At 48.6% G+C, this 22258-nt stretch overlaps 1 long non-coding RNA gene across 1 annotated transcript in view; it reads left to right on the forward strand.

Moving 5' to 3' along the window:
- The window catches only part of LOC108297070, a 15086-nt gene extending 7137 nt beyond the window's left edge, over positions 1-7949 (forward strand). The window contains exon 3 of the long non-coding RNA XR_001822094.1: positions 7831-7949. This is a non-coding gene — a long non-coding RNA (uncharacterized LOC108297070). The remainder of the gene's footprint in view (positions 1-7830) is intronic.
- The last annotated feature ends 14309 nt before the right edge of the window (positions 7950-22258 follow it).

Below are 22258 nucleotides of genomic sequence, written 5' to 3' on the forward strand. Positions count from 1 at the left end.
TATATACCAAAATTTTTATAAACTTATTTTTCATATCTTCATTTCAGAATATACTAATCACTTCAGAAGGTGGAAGTGGCTCGGACCCTCTCAAGTTAAGAGAGGCTGAGGGGCTGTGGGTTGTGTTATCAGCTCCATGAAATTTCACAGATGAGACACGAGCCTCAAAAGGGTTGTTTTTCTTCTTCCTTTACCTTAAGCTTTTTCCACTGTGTCGTGTTATCCGTGAGCAAATCAAAGGTATCCTACAGTTTGTAAGAGTGACACAGTGCTTATTTGCAGTCTTTGGGAGAGGTGACAAGAAATGGGATTTCTGGAGAAGTGCCTGCTTTCCTTGGATTAATCCTATAAACAAGATGATGCAGGTGGTATTAGGGCCTCCCTTTCTCCCTGGTTTCTGTAGCCTGGGAAACAGGGATGATCAATCTGGTTTGAGATCCACTGGGGTGCCCGTTGCCTTTCCTTGCAGTGCCCGTTGCCTTTCCTTGCAGTGCCTTTGCTCTTGGCTTCATTTTTCCAAACTCCTCTCTCCCTTAGCTCTCCCCAGACCTGTGGCCTTGAGAGCAGGCCCTGGAATTCACTGTTCCTGCTAGTTGGGTCAGTACGTGGACTCTTCCAATTATCTCAGCCGTCAGGCCAATCTTCCCCACATCCTCCACACCAGGGAGCAGCAAGAGGCAGGGAGAAGGCACCCCAACCCCGAGCATTCTGAGCAGACTCTGGGATGCCAGGCCTTTCAGGGTGGGTCAGGTAAATAAAGGTTCACCAATTCAAAGGTGGAGGGGAAAAACAGTTCAGTCTTTGGAACCTGTCTTTGGTGTGAAAGGAGCTGCTTTCCTCTGGCTCACAACCCTGCAGCCAGCTCCACTGCTTGGCCCCAAGCCAAGTTGTCAGGGAGGCACTGGCTGGGAGGTAGGCCAGGGAGGTGGGCTAAGAAGGATCTCCACTTGGTGAAGATGTCTGCTGGGTGGCCCTCTCCCAGAGTGGGGGTGCTTTCCTTCATCTGCCCCATGAGGAAAAGAGGAGAGGAGGACCAGGGAGAGGGATCCAGAGTAAAAAAAAAAACACCAAGCCCCAGGGATGCACTGGAAGAGACAGCTTCTCCCTCCACTAGGGACTGGGGGCTGAGAGCTGCCCCCCACCCCCGGGGAGTGAGTGAGGAGGGAGCTGGGCAAGGCCCAGCCTTGTTAGTGAGCAGCTCTGTGGCCTTGACTTGATCCCATGATTCTGTCTTCTCACTTAGAAAAGGGTGAGACAGTCATGTGCAGGCTGTGGTGGGACAGGCTGTCTGCAGGTAGCTTGGCTCAGAGTCGGTCCTCAGAACACAGCCTTAGTCACAGCCATGCAGCCCGAACCCACACTCTGGGCCCAGGGCAGTGGCTGTAGCTGGCATCCCCTGAAGTAATGAAGTTGGAAAGTCTGGAAAGAGCCTCAGCTCTGATCACCTTCTGCCCCAGCCTGTGCCACACCCACCCCCCAGACAGGCAGAGCTGTCCCTGCCACTGGGCCTCTCACTGGGGACCCGTTGGCCACAGTGAGTGGAAGGACCTGCTCAGCTGGACCAGTTTTTTCCCTGCCCGGGGATGTCCGATGGGTGTGTTGGGCAGGAGGTGATATTTGACGGCTGCACTTGGGCAGCTGCCTCAGAGCCACTGTGCCTGGCACAGGCTAACATGGCCTTGGGCAACCACCCACCGCCTGCTATGCCTGCCTGCCTGCCGTGCCCTTGGGGAGCTGGTGAGTGTGGCCCGGCCACCTGCAGAGGGAGAAAGAGACAGGGAAGCCGGCCTGGGGGCCAGACCAAACTGCAGTCCCCTCCCAGGAGAAGAGGGACCCAGGCTTAGAGCAGGTGCAGCTGCAGGCAATTGGCAAATCCCACTCTGTGCCCTCCCTTAGGTGGCAAGTGTGGCTTTCCTCCAAAACAAAATCCACTGTGAGTCAGGGACTGGCAGGCCACTGGCTTCAGAAGCTGGGGGAGCACTACTGAAATACCAGGCCAGGGTTCTCAGGAAGATGTTGGAAATGGATTTTTATTACATTGCTTCTTTTGTACAACTATTTGTGCCTTTCTGAAGTTTGAAGTGGAGAGGCTGTGCCTTTCCTTCTGAGAGCAGGTCTTCAGTATTACTTACCATTCCAGCTGACTTTGAGCTCTGCTGGGTTCACACACAAGGTAGCTTGTGGCAACATCTGCCATCAGTCATGTGAGGCACCCTGGTTACAAGTGAGAACATGTCGCTGTGTTACACTCTGGGGTGCTGTACAGCTGAGGGTGGCCATGATCTCTGCGGAGCCTGGCATGCTTCATCTGCATAGCTGCTCAAGTCCCCTCTGAGCCAGCTGGCACCACACCCTCTTCACTGAGGGGCACACTCAAGTCTAGGTTCCAATCAGGGCAAAGGAATGTGTTTTTCCAACACCTTCTGAAATAACTAGCTTATGGGTGATACTCTCTTGCCCACCCTTAATTTGGCAGTGCTGTCCCTGAGCAGGGAGGAAAAGACAGACAGTGAATCCTCTTTTACATTAGACATGACCAGCACTTCTCACTCTCATTCGTCTGCCTAGAAGGTTGGGCCTGACTGAGTGACTTTTAAGCAAACTGGCTAAAGGGTGGCCATTGATGGCAACCAAAAAGGGAACCAGGCAGGGAGAGCCTAGCATCTCGGTGGCTCCAGCTGAAGCCCCACCTCAGAGGCAGGTTCCTGCCAGGGCTGCCACCCCAGGCACAAGCATGGGCATCCTGCCACAGTGGTGACATTGTTGTGCTCTGGTGAGTCCTGTGTGCCAGCCCCCCAAGTGCCCCCCGCCTGAAGCAGCCGCATGAGCACCCAGGGTACTAGCTGACTCCACCTCTTCCTATTGAGCCTGCTCTCTATGTAGGTCCTGCAAGCCCCCAGTGGCTTCCTGGCTGTCAGGGAGAGACTCAGGAGCATTTCCTCCCCACAGTCCGACGGTGGCCCCAGGAAGGGATCCAGGTCAGTCTGTCCAGATCAGTGAAGAGTCCAACTGTCACTGAGAGTTGGACCTCAAAGAACAGGCATTTCCAGGCTGGGAATGGGGAGCAGGAGAGGAAAAGGCCTAGAGGCCAGGGGAGAGCAGTTGACGGGAGGCTAGAGGGACGGAGCTTCTAGAATCAGGGAAGTACCCAAGGGGAGGATTGTGAGACGATCTTCGGGGTTCCCACCTGACCAGCTCCTGCCAGTGGAACTCCTGGAAGAGCAAAGTGCATGCTCCTGTTTGGCTCTGGGGCATAAGAGGTTTGGTAAGGGAGTGAGGGGCTCAATGACAATCAAAACTGACATTAGTCCAATCTTCTTTATTTGTATTGTTAAGTAACACTGGAATAGTGCAGGAATAGTGCAGAAAGTTCTGTGTGCTCTTCACTCGGCTGCCCTTAATGCCCACATCTTCCATGGTACAACTTTTGAAATCAGGAAACTAACACTGATACTGTACTGTCAGGCATTCTATAAACTTTTCTCCAGTTTGCTCATTTCCCCACTAATGTTGCTTCTCTGGTCCAGGGTCCTAACCAGGATCCCACATTGCATTTAGCTGTCCTAGCTCTTCAGCTCCTTTAATCTGGGACAATACTTCCGTCTTTATCTTGACCCTTTTGAAGAGTTCTGATCAGTTATTTTTGTACAATGAATTTCCATTTGGTCTTGTCTGATGTTTCCTCATTACAACTTTTTTTTTTTTTGAGACGGAGTTTTGCTCTTGTTGCCTATGCTGGAGTGCGATGGCACGATCTCGGCTCACTGCAACCTCCACCTCCCGGGTTCAAGCTATTATCCTGCCTCAGCCTTCCGAGTAGTTGGGATTACAGGTGCACACCACCATGCCTGGCTAATTTTTTGTATTTTTTAGTAGAAACAGGCTTTCACCATGTTAGCCAGGCTAGTCTTGAACTCCTGACCTCAGGTGATCAGCCTGCCTTGGCCTTCCAAAGTGCTGGGATTACAGGTGTGAGCCACCATGCCCAGCCCATTTATTTTTAATTTATGAGTAATCCTATTCATTATCAAAAGTTGTGAAAGCACAGAAATATTATGCAATCCATATTTGTGCCTATACTCATATATGTGCCTATTTGATGGGGTTATTCTGGACCGCCCATTCTGCACCTGCTTTTCCCATAAATTAGTGTTCCTATCACAGAAATAGAATCATGTCTGCCTTACATCCGGGGTAAGGGATGGGGAGGTAAATGGGAAAAGGGGAGAACATCAAGGTGGGTGGGCGATTCTAATCCCATTGAGCAGAAGATGTGCTGGCTGGAAAGGCGAATGCAGAATCAGCCTAGCACAGACCCCCTCTGCCTCAGTCTCCTGGGGGTACAGCCGCTGCTGCCCACTGGGGCTGACCCTAGAGCACCAGGCCTTAGGGACCCAGCAGATTCTGTCTCAGGGCCTGAGGCCTCATGGATAGGCCTATGTTTTTCTAAGGATGTGAGTTCAGAGAGTGGGTCATAACACCAGGCCAGCAAAGAGGGACAGAGAATGTGAAATCCAGTCATGGGATTTGAGATTCAGATGCTGTCCATGGTGGGGGCAGCCCAGGGAGGACCTTCCTCTTCACGGAATTCAAGAGCAGGCCCATGCTGTTGACCTTCCATATGAACAAAGGGCCAAAAACGCCAGGAAAGCAGAGTCAGACAGGGGCTCAAAGGAGGCCCAAGCTGCTCCCCCAGCTCTCCTAGGCCCTAAACCATCCCACTGGCCAGGCTGGCTTCCCTGTGCTTCCTGATGATGACAGACTTGAATGGGCCAGGCCACGGGAATCTGCAGTTTCTACCACCTCTGCTTCCCTGATCCTGCTCTCATAGATTGCTGCCTAAAATAGTTGATTTTCAGGTCTTCGTCGTTAAAATTCACATTTTTTAAACTCTTTATTTTGTAGTAATTATAGATGTATAGGAAGTTGCAGAGATAGCTCAGACAGGCCTTCTGTACCATCCCAAGCCTCCCTCAGTGGCTGCAGCTTTTCTAAAGATAGTACAGTGTCAGAGCCAGGAAGCTGCCCTTGGGGCCTTGCAGCTCCACTTTTCTAAAGTGTGAGGATTCAGGAAATCACCACCACATCAAGCCACACAGCTGCCTGCTGCTCACCACAAAGAGCTCCCTTGTGCTAGCATTTTAGGAAGTCCCTCCCCCATCCCAGCCTCCCTCACCCTCTTCTAAACAGATCCCTGAAAGCCATTACTTCCTTCCCTATAATTTGGTTATTTCCATAAAGTCATGTAAATCAGTGGCACCATGCAGTATGTGAGCTTCAAGGGTGGCTTCTTCCACCCAGCACGCTGCTCTGTAGTCCATCTGAGCAGCAGCGGCATCAGTAGCTCACTGCTGCTTACTGCTGAGTAGCGTCTGTGGAATGGATTCGCTGGCGATCATGCAACCATCCACCCATTGAGAAACAGTTTGCTTGTTTCCAGTTCTGGGCTGTTCCAAATAAAGCTGCTGTGAACACTCGTGTGCAGCCTTTTCTGTGGGTGTAATGTTCACTTCTCTGGGGAAAATGCCTTGTGTGATTGCTGGGTGTACTAAGTATATGCTTTCTTTTTTTTTTTTTTTTTTTTTTTTTGAGACGGAGTTTTGCTGTTGTTGCCCAGGCTGGAGTGCAATGGCGCGATCTCCGCTCACCGCAACCTCCGCCTCCTGGGTTCAAGCAATTCTCCGGCCTCAGCCTCCCGAGTAGCTGGGACTACAGGCATGCACCATCATGCCCAGCTAATTTTTGTATTTTTAGTAGAGACGGGGTTTCACCTTGTTGACCAGGATGGTCTCGATCTCTTGACCTTGTGATCCACCCTCCTCAGCCTCCCAAAGTGCTGGGATTACAGGCTTGAGCCACCGCACCCGGCAGTATATGCTTTATTACAAAACTGATGAACCGTTTTCCAGAGCGGCTGGAAAATAACTTTGCATTTTACATTCCCGCTAGTAACTTATGAGATTGTAGCATTAAAGTTCATGTTTTATGCAGTTTACTGGTTAATTTAGATTTCTTATTTAAAAACAACATTAATTTCAAAATGTAACCTCCAAGTGTAAGGAAGCTTTGCATGGATGATTGTTAAGATGAGAACAGACATCCATTTATTTTCTCTCTCCTTCACGCAGCAAGTGTGAGTGCCTCACAGACCTGCCTTACTCTGGGCCAGCTGTCTGCAGGTGCTGAAGGACGACCATACCATTACCTGTATGGTATGAGCTGACTCTTCAGCTATTTTACAAGCTGAATGGTGGAAGCTGCAAGCTCACCCAGGTGACTGTGACCAGGGAAATGCTTTATGAACGGGAGTCCAGTAAATTCCTTTACCTGTCAACCTTGCCACTAGTTGACTTAGGAGATTTTTGACTCATTGAAAAAAACAGCTAAGAAGATTTCTAGGGCTCAGAAAGTTAAAAGGGGAGTCAGTGCAAACATTTTGATGTTGGATGTTTTCTTTGAGCTGCTTAACTTGTCTGTACATGGGTCAGAGGGAAATCCTATAAGGTCTTAGAAGTTCATCCCGAGCTCTTCCAGTTCAGCACATTTATCATGTCTTACCCAAATGGCCAGTATAGCCTTCATTCTAACATGTAGCTGCTTTTACTCTGTTTAAAGAGCCTGTTTGAAATTCACTGAAGCCAGTCTTAGGAGCCTCCCAGGATCCCCTAGGACTCTGTGTAGACTGAAAGTGACTGAATGGGTCTGTGGGAAGGAATCAGGGCTCCTATAAGGCCAGGACTTAGTCAAGTATCTTCCCCTTCCTTCTAAGATTTCCTTAGAAGCTGAGTTTTCCAAAAGGAAAAATCATCTCCCTTGCTTTCCTCTGTCCCCCTGTCAGCTCTCCATACTTCCAGGAGCAAGAAAAGTTAATTCAATTTGCCCCAGTTTTATTTCATCATATGCCTTTCACACTTCTGACTTTTTGCTCTTCTCCCTCTGTTCACTCCTCTCACTGCCACACAGCTTCTTCCCAACCTGGGCCAGGCTCCCACAGGACACAGCCCTTTCTTCCCTTCTGTTCTCCTGCAGAACGTGGGAGCCAGCAACCTCTGTGCCCATGAGACCCCTGAGTCCAGTTGGAATGATGCCTGAGGGTGTTCCCTGGAAGACAAGGAAGGGAGAACACAGGGAAAGGGAAGGCCTCGGCCTGGGAAAGAGCAAGGCCTCCCAGGAGAAAAGATAAGAGGGGCCATGGGATGGGAGTTGGGGTAAGCCTCCCACACTGGCTGTGGCCACCTTGGCTGCCCTCTGCCAGGCCCAGCCCCTACTCTGGGAGACCACAGTGTGTTCAGGTTCAGTAAAATAGAGTCAATCAGGATGGGGTCCAAAGCCTGCCTGGCTCTGCTGCCTCATCGCTGTGAGACCCTGGGCAGGTTACTTAACCACTCTGAACAGCAGTTTTCTCGACAATAGAAGGAGTAACAGGAAAGAGAAACCAGCATCCTGTAAGACAGCTGCAGGGTTTGGATACAGACTTCACAGGACATGTCAGGACAGGGCGAGTGAGTGCTCCATGATGTCAGCCTCTACTACTTTGTCCTTGGTGGTCACCGGACCTCTTATTGGAAAGTGAAGGTCTCAAGTGGGACCTAATTAAACTAAAGAGCTTCTGCACAGCAAAAGAAACTATCAACAGAGTAAACAGGCAACCTACAGAATGGTAGAAAATTTTTGCAAACTATGCATCTGACAAACATCTAATATCCAGCGTTTTTAAGGAAATTAAACAAATATACAAGAAAAAAAAACCTCATTAAAAAGTGGGCAAAGGATATGAACAGACACTTCTCAAAAAAAGACATTCATGTGGCCAATAATCATATGAAAAAGCTCATTATAACTGATCGTTAGAGAAAAGCATATTAAAACCCCAATGAGATATCATCTCCCACCAGTCAGAATGGCTGTTATTAAAAAGTCAAAAAATAACAGATGCTGGTGAGGGTGTGGAAAAAAAGGAACACTTTTACACTGTTGGTGGGAGTGTAAATTAGTTCAACCACTGTGGAAGACAGTGTGGCAATTCCTCAAAGACCTAAAAATAGAAATACCATGCAACCCAGCAATCCCATTACTGGGTATATACCCAAAGAAGTATAAATCATTCTTTTATAAAGACACATGCACACATATGTTCACTGAGGCACTATTCACAATAGCAACGACACAGAATCAACCTAAATGCCCATCAATGATAGACTAAAGAAAATGTGATACATACACATGATGGAATACTATGTAGCCATTTAAAAAGAATGAGATTATGTCCTTTGCAGGAACATGGATGGAGCTGCAGGCCATTATCCATAGCAAACTATCGCAGGAACAGAAAACCAAACACCGCATGTTCTCCTTTACACGTGGGCGCTAAGTGATGAGAATACATGGACACACAAAGGAGAACAACACACCCTGGGGTCTACCAGAGGATGGAAGGCAGGAGTAGGGAGAGAATCAGGAAAAATAACTAATGGATACTAGGCTTAATACCTGGGTGATGAAATAATCTGTACAACAAACCCCCATTATACACATTTACCTATGTAACAAACCTGCACATCCTGCACAGGTGTCCCAGAACATAAAACAAAAGTTTAAAAAAAAGGTCTCTTATAAGACAAATACAAATTGTAAGTCAGCAAGTGTTTATTGAGATGCTACTACTCTATGCTCTGCTCTTAGGGGGATACAAAAATAAGACAGTCACCAAGGGGTTAAGGTAAGGCATGGGCTTCTCCCCAAATGAATGGTGCAACTAACATGCACTGAGTGTGTGACCAGCACCCCAGGGCAGGAGGCAAGTGAAAAGCAGAGGCTGCACAGCCACAGCTGCCCAGAGGCCCCAGGAGCCAGAATGGCATCAAGACAAGCTGACTCAAAGACGAGGCTGACATTCTTGAGGGGCTTAGATTGAGGGGTAACACATTTGCTTGTACAAGAGGAGGACTGCCTAGGATCAGGAAGTAAATATATAAAGCCTGGACATAAGGGAAAGGGAAGACTAAATCCCAAGTATTCATTCAACCAATATTTGTTGGGCAGCTACTGCCATCTGCCAAGCACTGGTGATACAAAGATGAACAAGACAGACATGGCCCCTGCCTTGTGGAGGTTGATGGCTAATGAAAGAAATGGAGAACAGCCAAGGGAACCAATAAAGATTGCTGTGCCCGTCACAGTCCAGCAGGAAACAGAAGCCAAGACCAGTACTTCACACGGAGGATATTCAGTACAGGGGCTTGTTGACACAGTTGCTGGAAGGCAGAAAGAGCAGTAAGGGGGTGCTGAATAACCCAGAGAATAATAATCACTCGCAGCAGCTGCCACCCACCCCCAGAGTCAGGGACAGAAGGGCAACAGGGTCTGATGCTCAAACCTCTAGACAGAGCAATCCCTGCCTCGCTGGTGCACAGACCTGTGCGGGGGTGCTGGAAGACAGTGGTCACCCCAAGGAAAGGGCACAGGGATCCTCATCTTCAGCTGTTGCTGCTGCTGCTGCTGCTGCTGCTGGAGATAGTAGCAAGCCCGGAAAAGGCGGCAGGAAGCCCTTCTCCTCTCCTAACACCCCAGCCTCGCTCCAAGTCTACCACTGCCAGAATCTGGCAAGGACCCAGCTTCCGGGGGAGCCCACATCACAGAGCACAGAGACCCTCCGAACAAGCTGGCCCAGTCCCTCATCCACCCCCGGCTCTGCCTGTGTCTGAATTTCCAGCCCTGGTCTTTCCATGACCATCCAGCCAGTCCACAAGCAGCCTTCCCTTCCCTCGACACTCAGCCAAGACAGACAGCCAGGCACCCTGCCAGAGAGCCAGCCCGCCTGGAGGGCCCACAGAAATGGCGGGTACCCTGAAGGAAGCCACTGGCTGCTGTGGTGGAGCCTAAGAGGGAGGGCCCAGGCAGCCTGACCTGCTGGACCCAGTGGCTTTTTCCCTGGAGAACTTTCCCCTGGGTGGGGCAGATCTCTGGGAGTCAGGAGAGGCTTCTAGAGTGTTGTCCAGACTAGCAAGTAAAAGGCCAAGAGCCAGAGGCTTGGGGAGGCGTTCCGAGGGCCCCCGCATCTCTTGGCCTCTCCAGCCTCTCCCCTGCCTCGTCCATCCTGCCAACCATCCCCTGGCCTCAGGCCTCCATCGCCTCCTGAAGAGACCAGCCTGTCCCTCAGTCCTGGCAAACTGTCCCTAGAAGATACAAGCTGGGCCACAGAGTGCGGACTCAGTGGGCTCCCGTCCAGAGGGCCAGGTACCTTGGGTCTGGGACTGCAGAGTCTTCAGGCCTCACTCAGACCCTCGCCTGGGCTAGATTCTCTGAGCTTTGCTTCTCTATCTCGCCACTGTTTACAGCTTTCTCCACCTGCCCATTGGGACCCTCTCTCTGCCACAGTGACGCTGGGGGAGGTGTGGCAGAGGTGTGTGTATTTGAGCCCCCTTCTCTCTGACAGCACATTTTTGCGTACCAAGGCAGTAGGGCATCTCAGGATGATGAAGGGTGCAGGTGAGGTCATGGAAGAAGCAGAGAGGTGGGAAAAGACTTTCCAGGATGTCCAGATGGAAGGTTGCTCCCTTCTGGGAGAATGTCTAGGGGCTGCTCAGTGATGGAGCAGGAAACCAGTAGGGAAGAAACTAACAAGCATCTGGTCCAGGCTCCTGACAGGAACCGGGTCTGAGGCTGGGCCACGGTGGAAGGCCCAGAAGGTGCCAGGTGATGCCACCTTCACAGTCATCTCTCCCAGGACACTGAGGCTGTGAGCGACTAGCAATTGATGTGTCCAGCAGCCGCCTTCTTTCTCGAGTTGGGGAGCAACACGTATCAAACACCTGCTTTATGCCAGGCTCCGTGCTGTACTCCAGGGCACAGAGACCATAGGGCACAGTGCTGCTTCCAAGAGCTCAGGGTCCTGGCAGGAGGCAAGACAGAGACAAAGAGAGACAATGAAAGTGGAGAGTGACCCTAAGGGAGGTGTGCTGGGGGCTTGGTAGTCAAGGGTGGCTTCCTGGAGGAAGTGACTTTGGTGACATTGTCCCTTGCCTTGCAGGGTCTGGTCATAGATAGGCTGGGGGTGGGCTGGGGGAAGAGGAGCAGGCAGTCAATCAACTAGGACTCAGTGACTGGGGACCTACAGGCAGGAACATGATTACTGGTCACAAAATGTCTATAGGTTCCTGGTGGAAGAGGAGGGTGTGAGGACCTCCCCTAAGCCCAAGTCTAGGGCTCATCTGGCAAATTCCTGGGAACATGGGAAGGGATATGAAGTTAATCCATGGAACTGGGCCAAACAGAGTGGGAAAGAGGAGACCAGGCAGGAGGCCAGGGTGGGTGGGAACCCAGCCTCAGGGCCACTGAGGGAGCAGGACGCCTTCACCTGGCTGCTTTACTGCCTTTCTGTACTTTGTAACTTTTCTAAGGTACTCGGTAGAAAAAACGGGAAAATTTCCCCAAAATGTTCAGTGTTTAATTTTGTACTTTAAAAAAAAAAAAAAAAAAAAAAAAAGAGAGAGAGAGAGACAAGAAAAAAAGGCCTTTAGACATTAGATGGAAGAGATTGTTCTACTTAATCCATTTTATGTGACGTTGTAAATCACTGCTGTTTAGTCAATAAAAAGCTGGGGCAGTCAGTCTGAATTGGCTGATGTGGTCCTGGGGGAGGAGGACACAGGAAGGGGAGGCCTGGCTCTGACTCCTGGCCCCTCTCGCACTGTGCTTCCTGCACTCCCCAGGGAGGCTCGGCACACTGTCGGCCCCGTCCTAGGACTGCTTATAGGTGCCAAGGACCCCCTTTATGACTGGCTCTTCCAGGAGCAGCTGAGGAACAGAAAGGAGCTGAACTGTGTACTTAAAAATGGTTAGGATGGTTAATTTTGTGATGTGCATTTAACCACACTGTTTAACAAGGGAAGTATGTAATGGACAAGAGACCCTGGAAAGCAGCATGTACTGTGCACTCTTGAATGTGAGGGTCAATAGTTTCCTTCATCTTGAAACATCACACTGTCAAAGGGAGGCTTCGTGGCATCTAGGTTACCTTCAGGGACAACACCTGCCTGTGTCCTTCATGAAGCCCAGTCCTTCCGGGCCCTTGGTGGGACTAGGAGACCCCCACTCCCGAGTGTGCTAAAGGCACGAGACTTGCACATCTTGATTTGGGCCTTTTTCTCCCAGCCAAAAGTTTTTGAGGTTTCCTGGTACAGCCTGCAGTCACGCGAGTACCAGAGAAGGGAAGGAGAGGCAAAGCTGTCATGGAAATGAAGGCAAGTAGAGAAGGAATCTGGGGTTGGCAGCACATGAAACCTGCCATGCTGAAGCAATGCCTGGCTATGCAGAAAACCTGCCGCCAGGGTACCCGCTCCTCCCTACTTCCCAGCTCCTCACCTGCCCCAGCCCAAACCCACACTTCCCAGCCATAGCCCAGAGCCCTGCCACACTGACCTGAGAGCATGCATCTTGGTGACACCTTGTTTGCCCTTCCCAGAGGGTCATTACTTGGGTAATGTCTGTCACAGTGGGTGGGTAGTGTCTGTCACAGTGTATGGGTAGTGTCTATCACTCCTCAGCAGCAGCCCAGCCCCTGCAGCAGCCCCCGCCTGCCCATGAGAGGCTTCTGGCTGCTCCGTGCAACGGAGCAGATCCACTCTCCCCGGAGGCCATCCTCCTTATCCCTTCCCATCTCAGTGCTATCTCACCAACCCAGCTGCTTGTTCCCAGGAGTGAACTTCCCATCCCTTAGGGACATTTCCTCCTCCAGGTTTTTCTCACGGAAACTCCCCTCCTGGCCTCTGTGCCATTCCACATGGTTATGGTCATTACGGCCAACACTCACCGTGTGCCAGAGAACTTTGTCAAACCCTCACAAGGACCGGATGATAGAGGAGCCAGCAAGACCCCACCTCCTCTGTTTGATGGACAGGGACACAGAGGCACAGGTGAGTCCAATGACCTGCCCACCAGGCAGAGCTGGGATTCAAATCCAAGAGGAATGCTGTTGCCTTGTGCATGGATTGAGGGTGAGAGTGGAGGCAGAGAGCTGGGCTTGGGTTTCCTCAGCCCCGGTCACATGGTCTGGGGAACTTTCAACAATGCACCCTCCCTTACCTGTTCAAGCAGAATCTCTAGGCAGGACCCCGAGCCCCAGACTTTCTTCAAGTCCGCAAAGCATTCTAGGAAGAGCATGACTCAGAGTGCTGCCTGGAGGGTAGTGCTCAGGTATCCATGGTGTGTGTGTGTGTGTGTGTTTGTTTGTTTGTTTGTTTGTTTTGAGATGGAGTTTCTCTCTTGTCACTCAGGCTGGAGTGCAATGGTGCAATCTTGGCTCACTGCAACCTCTGCCTTCTGGCTTCAAGCAATTCTCCTGCCTCAGCCTCCCAAGTAGCTGGGATTACAGGTGCCTGCCACCATGTCCGGCTAATTTTTGTATTTTTAGTAGAGACGGGGTTTCATCATGTTGGCCAGGCTGGTCTCGAACTCCTGACCTCAGGTGATCCACCCTCCTTGGCCTCCCAAAGTGCTGGGATTACAGGCATGAGCCACTGCACCGAGCTGCATCCATGTTTTTAATAAGCTCTTTGCCCCCATATCATATTTTTTGCTTGCCTCTTTTCCTTTGAAACAGTTTTCAAAATAATGAGCATCCTCCAAAAGTGACCAAAGAAGTTTTTGTTTTAAGTTTCATTTTGAACCTGTGGATCTCAACTTAGTTGGTGCATTCCAATCCAGCTATCAGAAGCTCAGGCAGTCTCATCTTTCGCCAGCAGGAGCCTGCTGAGTCCTTTTGACCAGACCCCAGTAGCCTTTGGAAGTTTTCTCACTATCTGCTGTGGTAACGTCCAGGCTCAATCTCCCTCTCCAAACCTGGTGTCAGCTATTTCTTCCCAGAGCCCAATTTGGGAGTTATTACCCCAGTTCTTATATTCTAGTCTTAACCAACTTTCTAAACATAAGGGGGCTCTTCTCCATGTTCTAGAAAATAATGGGTTAACACACCTATTGTCAAGCTCCATCCTTCCTTAGGAAGTCCTTTCAAGTTTAAGTTCAGCCTTTTGGGAAAAGTATGCATGACTGTGTGTGTTTGCTTATAAAAAGAAAGGATTCTGCCAAAGTTATACTTGAAATATACTCACTCTAAATGGCTCACTGTAATCAAATATTTCTCCACTTTGAAGGCCAGTCCCAACCACTGAAAAATATCTCCTGCTCTGAGGAAATACACAAATAAGCATTAAAATAGGAGGGCAGTTTAGGCCACCAGGAAATTTGGAAAACTAAGTATAAGTTTTAATTAAATAGTAAAAACAAATACTCAAAGCTTTCACACCTAGAAAGAATTCAACCTAAACTACTTGAGACAGAAATGAGATAACAAACTGTACTGGGTTTAAATCCACCTGTACTCCTTGGCTCTGATCTTTTCTACTATTTAGGAGGTAGTGGGATGTGGAAATAGGAAGTGAGTGACTTTCTTCCACACATCATTGATTCTGCAACACTGAAGCCACGGCAGGAAGGCTCCCACAATGCTTGAGTAGATTTCCAAATGCTCAGGGGCCCCTGGCCTGTCATGAAAGGTAGGACAGGAATCCCTAAGCCATAGCTGACACCTAGAGAGAGAGGTCACTGATGGGCTCCATGGGACTGTAGGCATGATGTCCCCATCAAGGCTTCTAATTCCCCAAGCAGACCTTGGCTGACGCTCTGGCAGGCCACCCTCTGGGCACATTCTAGGAGCCTCTACCTGCCCCTGCCCTCAGGTGTGAAATCTGGTTTTGGGAGAGACCCACAAGTGTCCTCTACCATGTCCAGGCCACACCATGCCCTGCTTGTGTGACCTTGGGCCCCAGTCCCCTCCAGGACAGCACCACTTCCTGGACTATGGCAAAGATTAAATGTGCAAATGTAACTAAAGTGTATATGGCTGCATCTGGCCAGGGCAGCTTCTGATGGCAGGAGGGGGACTGTGACCCCTCTGTAGGTACTGTCTGACAAAGTAGGGTCCAGGTGCCCTTGCTGGTCCCACGCCTAGCACAGGTGAGCTGGCAGTGAGCAGCAGAAGGTAGCAAATGGCTCGTCTTACCAAGGGAGTTAGAGTTGCTGCATGGACTAACTGAGACCGTCTGAGTGAGTGCATCTTATAAACTATAAAGTGACTGGTGAGTGTGAGGAGGTGGTGGTGTTATTACAGATTCATTCAAAAGAATGTGCTTTGACGTTCCTCCCTCCCCACCTATTTTTTCAGACCCTGAGCCGGGCACCAGTGAGTGGCACAGCCAGCCAGGCTGCTGGAGGTGTTTCTCACTACCACCTCCTCACATTCACCAGGTATTTTACAGTTTATAAAATGCTCTCACTCACACTGTCTCATTTAGTCTACACAACAACTCTGACTTCCTTGGCAAGACCAGAGAACTGCCATCTATACCTTCTGCTGCTTGAACTCCTTGCCGAGGAGTCTCTGCCATGTGGTCACCTTACTATTCTATTCTGGCTTTTTATTTCCTTTTTCCTTTTTCTCCTTAACAGCCCATAAATCCAAAAGTGCTTTTGCTCTTCAAGACAACCACAGTGAAAGCCTGAGAAAGGACAAGGTGACATATATATATCTATTTATTGATCAGTTGTAAGATAAGAACTGCCAGTCCCAGAAAGCCAGGGATATATTTTGAAGAGCAGAACCTGAAGTTGTGTATCTTTTTGCTGAGCTACAAAGAAGGGAGTGAAGGTCAGGCACAGTGGCTCACACCTGTAAACCGCAGCACTTTGGGAAACCAAGGGAGGAGAATTGCTTGAAGCCACGAGTTCAAGACCAGCCTGGGCAACATAGCAAGACCCTGTCTCTACAAAAAATAAAATTAAAATTGGCCAGGCATTGTGGTGTGTGGCTGTATTACTAGCTACTTAGGAGGCTGAGATGGGAGGATCACTTAAGCCCAGGAGTTGGAGGCATCAGTGAGTCATGATTGCACCACTAAACTCCAGCCTGAGTGATGGAGAAAAACTCTGTCAAAAAAAAGCAAATGTTTGGTCTAGAAAAACTGTAATACATCATTCAGAACTGAGCTACCTCCGCAGACATGAGGTCCCAATAAAAACTCACTACACATAGGAAAAAACAAGTGAATGGGAATTGAAGTTAATAGAAGTAACTGCAGAATCAAGCTATTAAGACCAAGTGGTGGAATTTTCAGATATTGAATGTAGAATGAATGCCAAGCAGAAGTAATGAAAAGATATCCACATCTCAACACCTCGTAGTGAATTTCACAAACTGCAGAACACCAAAGGCAGAGCGAAGACTCTAAATGCAGCCAAATATGGAAAAAAAATTCCTATAAAGCAATAAGCCAGCTCTCAACAGCAACAGTGGAATCCAGAATACAACAGAATAATGTGGAAAAATATAGAACACAGTGGGAATATATCTTGGAAGTGCTGAGAGAAAATAATTGTCAGGGGAAATTTAAGGACGTTATCTGTTTCTTTTTCTTTTTTTTCTTTTTTTTTTTTTTAGTTTTGCAAAGAAGCAATTTATTAGGCAGGGAAAGAGAGAAAAAGAGAAGGAGAGAGCTCCCACGCTGCTGTGGGAGGGGAAACCAAAGGAGATATCTGCGCAGGTAGAGAGAGAGAGACAGCTCCCACGTTGCTGTGGGAGGGGATCTGGAGGAGTCCCTTTAAGGACATTTTCTAGCAAATCAAACTGACATTTACTAAAGAGACTACTAATGGATGCATTTCAGGAAGAAAGAAAATTATTCCAGAAGGAAGGTCTCAGATGCAAGAATATCTTCATGACTCAAGGTACAGAAAGATTTCCTTTTTTTTTTTTTTTTTTTTTTTTTTGAGACGGAGTTTCACTCTTGTTACCCAGGCTGGAGTGCAATGGCGCGATCTCGGCTCACCGCAACCTCCGCCTCCTGGGTTCAGGCAATTCTCCTGCCTCAGCCTCCTGAGTAGCTGGGATTACAGACACGCGCCACCATGCCCAGCTAATTTTTTGTATTTTTAGTAGAGACGGGGTTTCACCATGTTGACCAGGATGGTCTCGATCTCTTGACCTCTTGATCCACCCGCCTTGGCCTCCCAAAGTGCTGGGAGTACAGGCTTGAGCCACCACGCCCAGCCAAGAAAGATTTCTTAAACATAATAAAAACCAAAGCCAATAAAGAAAAAGACTGACATATTCGATGGCATTAAAGTTAAGGACTTAGTTCATCAAAGGATACCATAAAATATGTGAGTGTCAGCTGAATACATTTGCATGCCTATGACAGTCAGTGAGATCCACACTATCAGCAAGAATTCCTATCAGTCAATAAGAAATGTCTTTTTTTTTTTTAATGTAACTGATAAAAACAGTGAAAACTTTACAGAAGAGGAAATATTAATGGCTAACAATATACCAAAGAACAACAACAAACATCCTCTTTAAACTAATAAGTAACCTTAGCAAGTTTCAAAATACAATGTCAACACATAAAAAATAAATTATATTGCTATCTACTAGCAATGGACAATTGAGAAACAAAAGTTTCTAAAACTGGTGATATTTACAATAGCTCCCCCAAAATGAAATACTTAGGCAGAAATATAACAAGAAGTATACAGCCACGGTATGCTAAAAACTACAAAGCATTGATCAAAGAAGTCAGAGAACGCCTTAATAACTGGAGAAACATACCATGTTCATGGATTAGAAGACTCAACATAGTAAGGAATGTCAGTTCTCCCAAATTCATCTACAGATTTGACACAATAAGAACACCAGCAGATAGATATTGCAGACGTTGACAAGCTGATTCTAAAATTTATGCGGAAAGGCAACAGAACTGGGAAGGAGAAAACTTGTGTCCTGAGATGGGCAAAAATGTGAGTCACCTGCACTGACAACTCTTTTGATTACCTAACTTTATAGAAAGTTTTAAAATACGGTGATATAATTCCTCCAAATCACAAATTCAGGAGCCATTCCTGGCCCCCCTACCCCATCACCCCAAACCTCCACTGGTCTACCAATCCAATAGACTCTTGTTCTTTTTCAAAATTATTTTATTGCTTTATAAAAAATAAACCCCTGTGTACCCACTATGAATAGAAAGAGAACTTTATCATTATCTTTGGAGGCCTCTATGCACCCATTTCCCATCCTACAACTTTCTCTCTCCCAGATGGATCATTTTCAGGAAGGGCTGGGGAGGGTGGATTCTGAAGGCATAGGGGAGTGGTAATAAGTTCAGATTTTGTACCTGTTAAATTTGAGGAGTTTTAAGGCAAGAATCAGGATGGGAGTGGGGCAAACAAGCTGCCTGAGGTGCACATTTTAATGAGACACTCACTCTTGTGATTATTCAAGTACAGGATTGACTCAGCAAAGGGACATGCAAGCAGAGATAGCCACTGGACAGGTGGGTAATGGGGCCACAGAGAGACTGAACTCTACATGGGTTCTGGAGATCGCCAGCCTGTGTGGCTTAAAAGCACAGACTTAACAGGAGAAAGGAGGGAGAACCTAGGAGGGCTGTAGTGACCTGCTAAGGAGGCCCCAGAAAGGAGAAGAACTCAAAAAGTTGGAGACAAACTGAAAACAAAACTACCTGATGCCCATGCCAACCGTTTCCTCCAAGCCTCTCGCAGGATATGTCATCTGTTGGACATGTCGCTTTCTCCCCTGAGCTCACCAACATGGGTGCAGGTCTGGACTGAAAGCAAATAAAAGCAACGCTGAGAGAGACAGACATGGGAAAGGTCTGGTTTCTCCACCAAGTGGATAACAAATAGCTGGACAGAGTTGAGAGGTGATGGACCTGGAACTATATTGCCCAGCTGGTAACTGGCCCGAGAGCATCAGATACTATGACCTGGAGGTGCCAAACCAAATGCTCACAGGTGTACCAGGCAGGCACTGTCAGGGAATAGAAGGAGCTGAGAAAAGAGTACTATTCCACAGCGTTAGCAAGCCACAGGGAGTGTGCCACAGCATGGCATGGGGGTAGTAGGGCTGCGGGATGTGGTCCACTGAGTACTCCAGGTCCTTTTAAAGGAGAAAGTTCAGTGTTCCGTGACCTGGGTAATGGATATCCTGTGGCTAGAACCATCGATTTCCAAAGCAATGTCCCAAATCTGGATTTTTCATGGGAAATATCCTGTTTTAAATGTTGGCAACTTATTTGGAATTGTTTAAAAGTGTGTATGCCAACACTGCTTGGGTCAAGAAGACACATCCTCAGACCAAACTTGGCTGAAAGTCCTTCCATTCACAACCTCTGCATTAACCCCTTCAATTTTCTAACAATAGAACCTGACTACCGTGACTCAGGGGGCCAGCCTTCCTTCCCTATTTCCCTCTGGGTTCCCTCCTAACTTCATCTGAGCTATTGACCAGAGACAGAAAAGAGATGCCCTGCAAAGGGAAACATGCCCCACGCTAGCTACTGAAGCCCCTTCTTTGATTCTTTTCTCTTCCAAATATTTGGGTGCTGGGTCTGGATCCTGATGGCTGCCACCCAGGTTGCAAACCCATTGCTTCAATGATGGATGATGTATGTCTCACTCACCTCCATTCTCTTCTCCCTAAGGTTGCTGTTGTCTTCCTTGTTTGGATTTTACAAAAGATGATTCCTGGGGAGTTCTGGTAAGAACTGGCAGTGTGGCTCCTCCTAGGTGGACGTCCCAGGTGTCGTGAGGACACTTGGCACTTCTGGGCAGGGACGAGAATCAGAGACCCTGGGCTAGACTCTTAGAGAATCAAGACTTTTGATATTAGCATATTTACTACTAGGCCAGAATGAAGACACTTCCCTGCAAAAGTAGATTTTCCTTCCATTCCCTTCCACTGCCTTCACTGTTAGGAAAATAGTGCCCTGTAATTGAGCACATTCTGATGTGTTTCCTCTAAACTTTCTTCCTGGCAAAATCCTTGGAGCAACAGAGGAAAATGCTAGTAGGAAAAAGAAATCACTGCAGCCTCAAGGCCCTGTCACAATCCCTGTGACAAGTTCTTTCTTCCATATTCCACGTGAACTTTATGCAAAGTATATACACACTTTAATTACACTCTACAAATCATTTTGGGTCTAGATGCTTTCATTTAATGTTACATTATTAATTTTTTTATGTTGTCACATCATCTCAGTAAGCATTTAAAAGTGTTCCACGTTGAACAGTTGCAGACATATATGAAAGTACAGAATATTGTATTACAGACCCTCATGTAGATGTAGCCCAGATTCCAGCATTATCCAGATTTTACCACATTTGTCTCATCTTGCCTTTTTTCTCCCTAAGGAATTTTAAAGCAAACCTTAGTCATCATGTCATTCTCTTCCGCACTCCTCAGTATGTTTCCAAAAACAGTGCAAACTTTCTCACATTATCACATTTATAGAAAGTTAACAATTCCTCAATATATCTAAGACAGTATACAGTGGTCCCCCTGTCTCTCGGGGATGTGTTCCAAGACCCCCAAAGGATGCCTGAAACCTCAGTAGCATTGAACCCTGAATCTAATATGCACACACTTCTTTTTCCTTCACTACAGTTTCACAGATAGACAATTCATTCTTACTATAAATCTTAACTATCTCAGCATGTGATTTTTTTTCTTTCCTTAAGAAGTTGAAAACTTTTGTTTCTTCACTTAAATGAAGCACTTCCCAGCTTCTCATTGGCACATCATACTGCAACACTCTTGTGACTTGGGGCCATTGTGGAGGACATAAGGCTTCCTTGAACGCAGGCACTGCAACGCCACAGCAGACCATCTGTCACCCGATGGCTACAAAGTGACAACACGGGAGGCATCTACAGTGTGGGTGGGCTGGGTGAAGAAATGATTCACTTCCCAGTGGCACAGGATGGGAAAAAGATATTCGTTGATTGGACAAATGAATGAGGAGCGTGTTGAGTGGACAGTGGGGCCGAGTGAGGCTGAGACGGTTGGTGGGGCCTGGAAGGCATGTTGGGGGTGACGGCCCTTACCCTGGGAAAGCAGCAGCGCCATCACATGGCTTCAGCATGGGCAACACAATCGTGTTTTCCTTTGGGGGCAGATTCGAGGGGCAGGGCAGGGAGAAGTGGATGAGTGAGGCTGTGAGGAGTCCTGATAGGGTGCTCGTGGCTGAGACGAGGGAGAAGTGCATGTCCCCAGAGACTCACGGGAAAACCAGTAGCCTTTGGAATGGCTTTGCTCATGGCTGGCAAGGAAGGGAGGGGAGTCAGGGCGCAGGCATCTGGCTCAGGAAGCTGGGCCAGAGGAGGCCCCTAGGGCCCACTGGGTTCCTGCAGATCATGAGGAAACGTCAGGATCTCACTGTGGTCCGGGAGGAGCTGGAGGGCCATCTAAACATTCACAAGGAGCTGAGGAGCAGGCATTCAGAGTGCAGTTCTGGGCCAGTGAGTGGAGGCATTGGAGGAGTCAGAACACACGGTGGGCAGAGGTGGGCTGAGGAGAGTGGGCCTCAGGTAGGAGGTCAGCGAGGGACGAGAGCCCAGTGCGGGTGGAGACGAGCCTGCTTGGTAGCCAGGTGCAGATGAGGTGGGGACAGCATGGTCAGGGCAGGACACCAGGAGGGCCCCAGGGATGCCCTGAGGGCAGAGTTTCCAGGAAAGGAAGTGGATGCTGCCCTCAGGCAAGGCAGTGGGCGATGGGACAGGGCTTCAGGGGCCCAGGGACCCTGGAGTGGAGCAGGACCTGGCTCTGTGGTCTCTAACAGTCACTATGCCTCCTTCCAGTTCTTCACTGTTGTCACCACGCTGCTCTATGTTCTCCGGCCTTCAGCGTCTATCACCACTGACACACAGGTGCTAGGCTGAGGGGAAACGCTCTTTGAAAGCCAGAATTGTTCGTCCCCAACAGCAGCTTCCAGTGTTTGCCATCTGGATGGTAAAGAGTCAGGCAGCCCCTCCAAGGATTTGAGGCCAGTCTCTCAGCCGTGGGTCCGATTCTGCCCATCTCTTACTCCAAATCCTTCCCTGCCCTCAGGATGAAGCCCACACCTTTTGGAAAGTGACCTCTTCAGGCTTTAATTGCAGGTCTGACCTGGCCCTGGGTCCAAGTTGCATCTCCCACTACCCTGCTGCCCAGCCGTGACGGTCCAGCGTCAGCACGGCTGTGGTGGCCAGCTTGGCCCTGGTGCTGTATCCATGCACACTGTGGGCACTCTGTCCCCTCTCCTGGGAACACCGAGGCCTGACCCTCTTCTTTTCTACATGAAAGACTCTCCTTACCTGTAAGTCTTTCTCAAACCCCTACCCCTCCTTCGGGGGCCTCTGTGCCTGTGCT

This window comes from Cebus imitator, unplaced genomic scaffold (assembly GCF_001604975.1).
Source record: "Cebus imitator isolate Cc_AM_T3 unplaced genomic scaffold, Cebus_imitator-1.0 Scaffold770, whole genome shotgun sequence".
NCBI lineage: Eukaryota > Metazoa > Chordata > Mammalia > Primates > Cebidae > Cebus > Cebus imitator.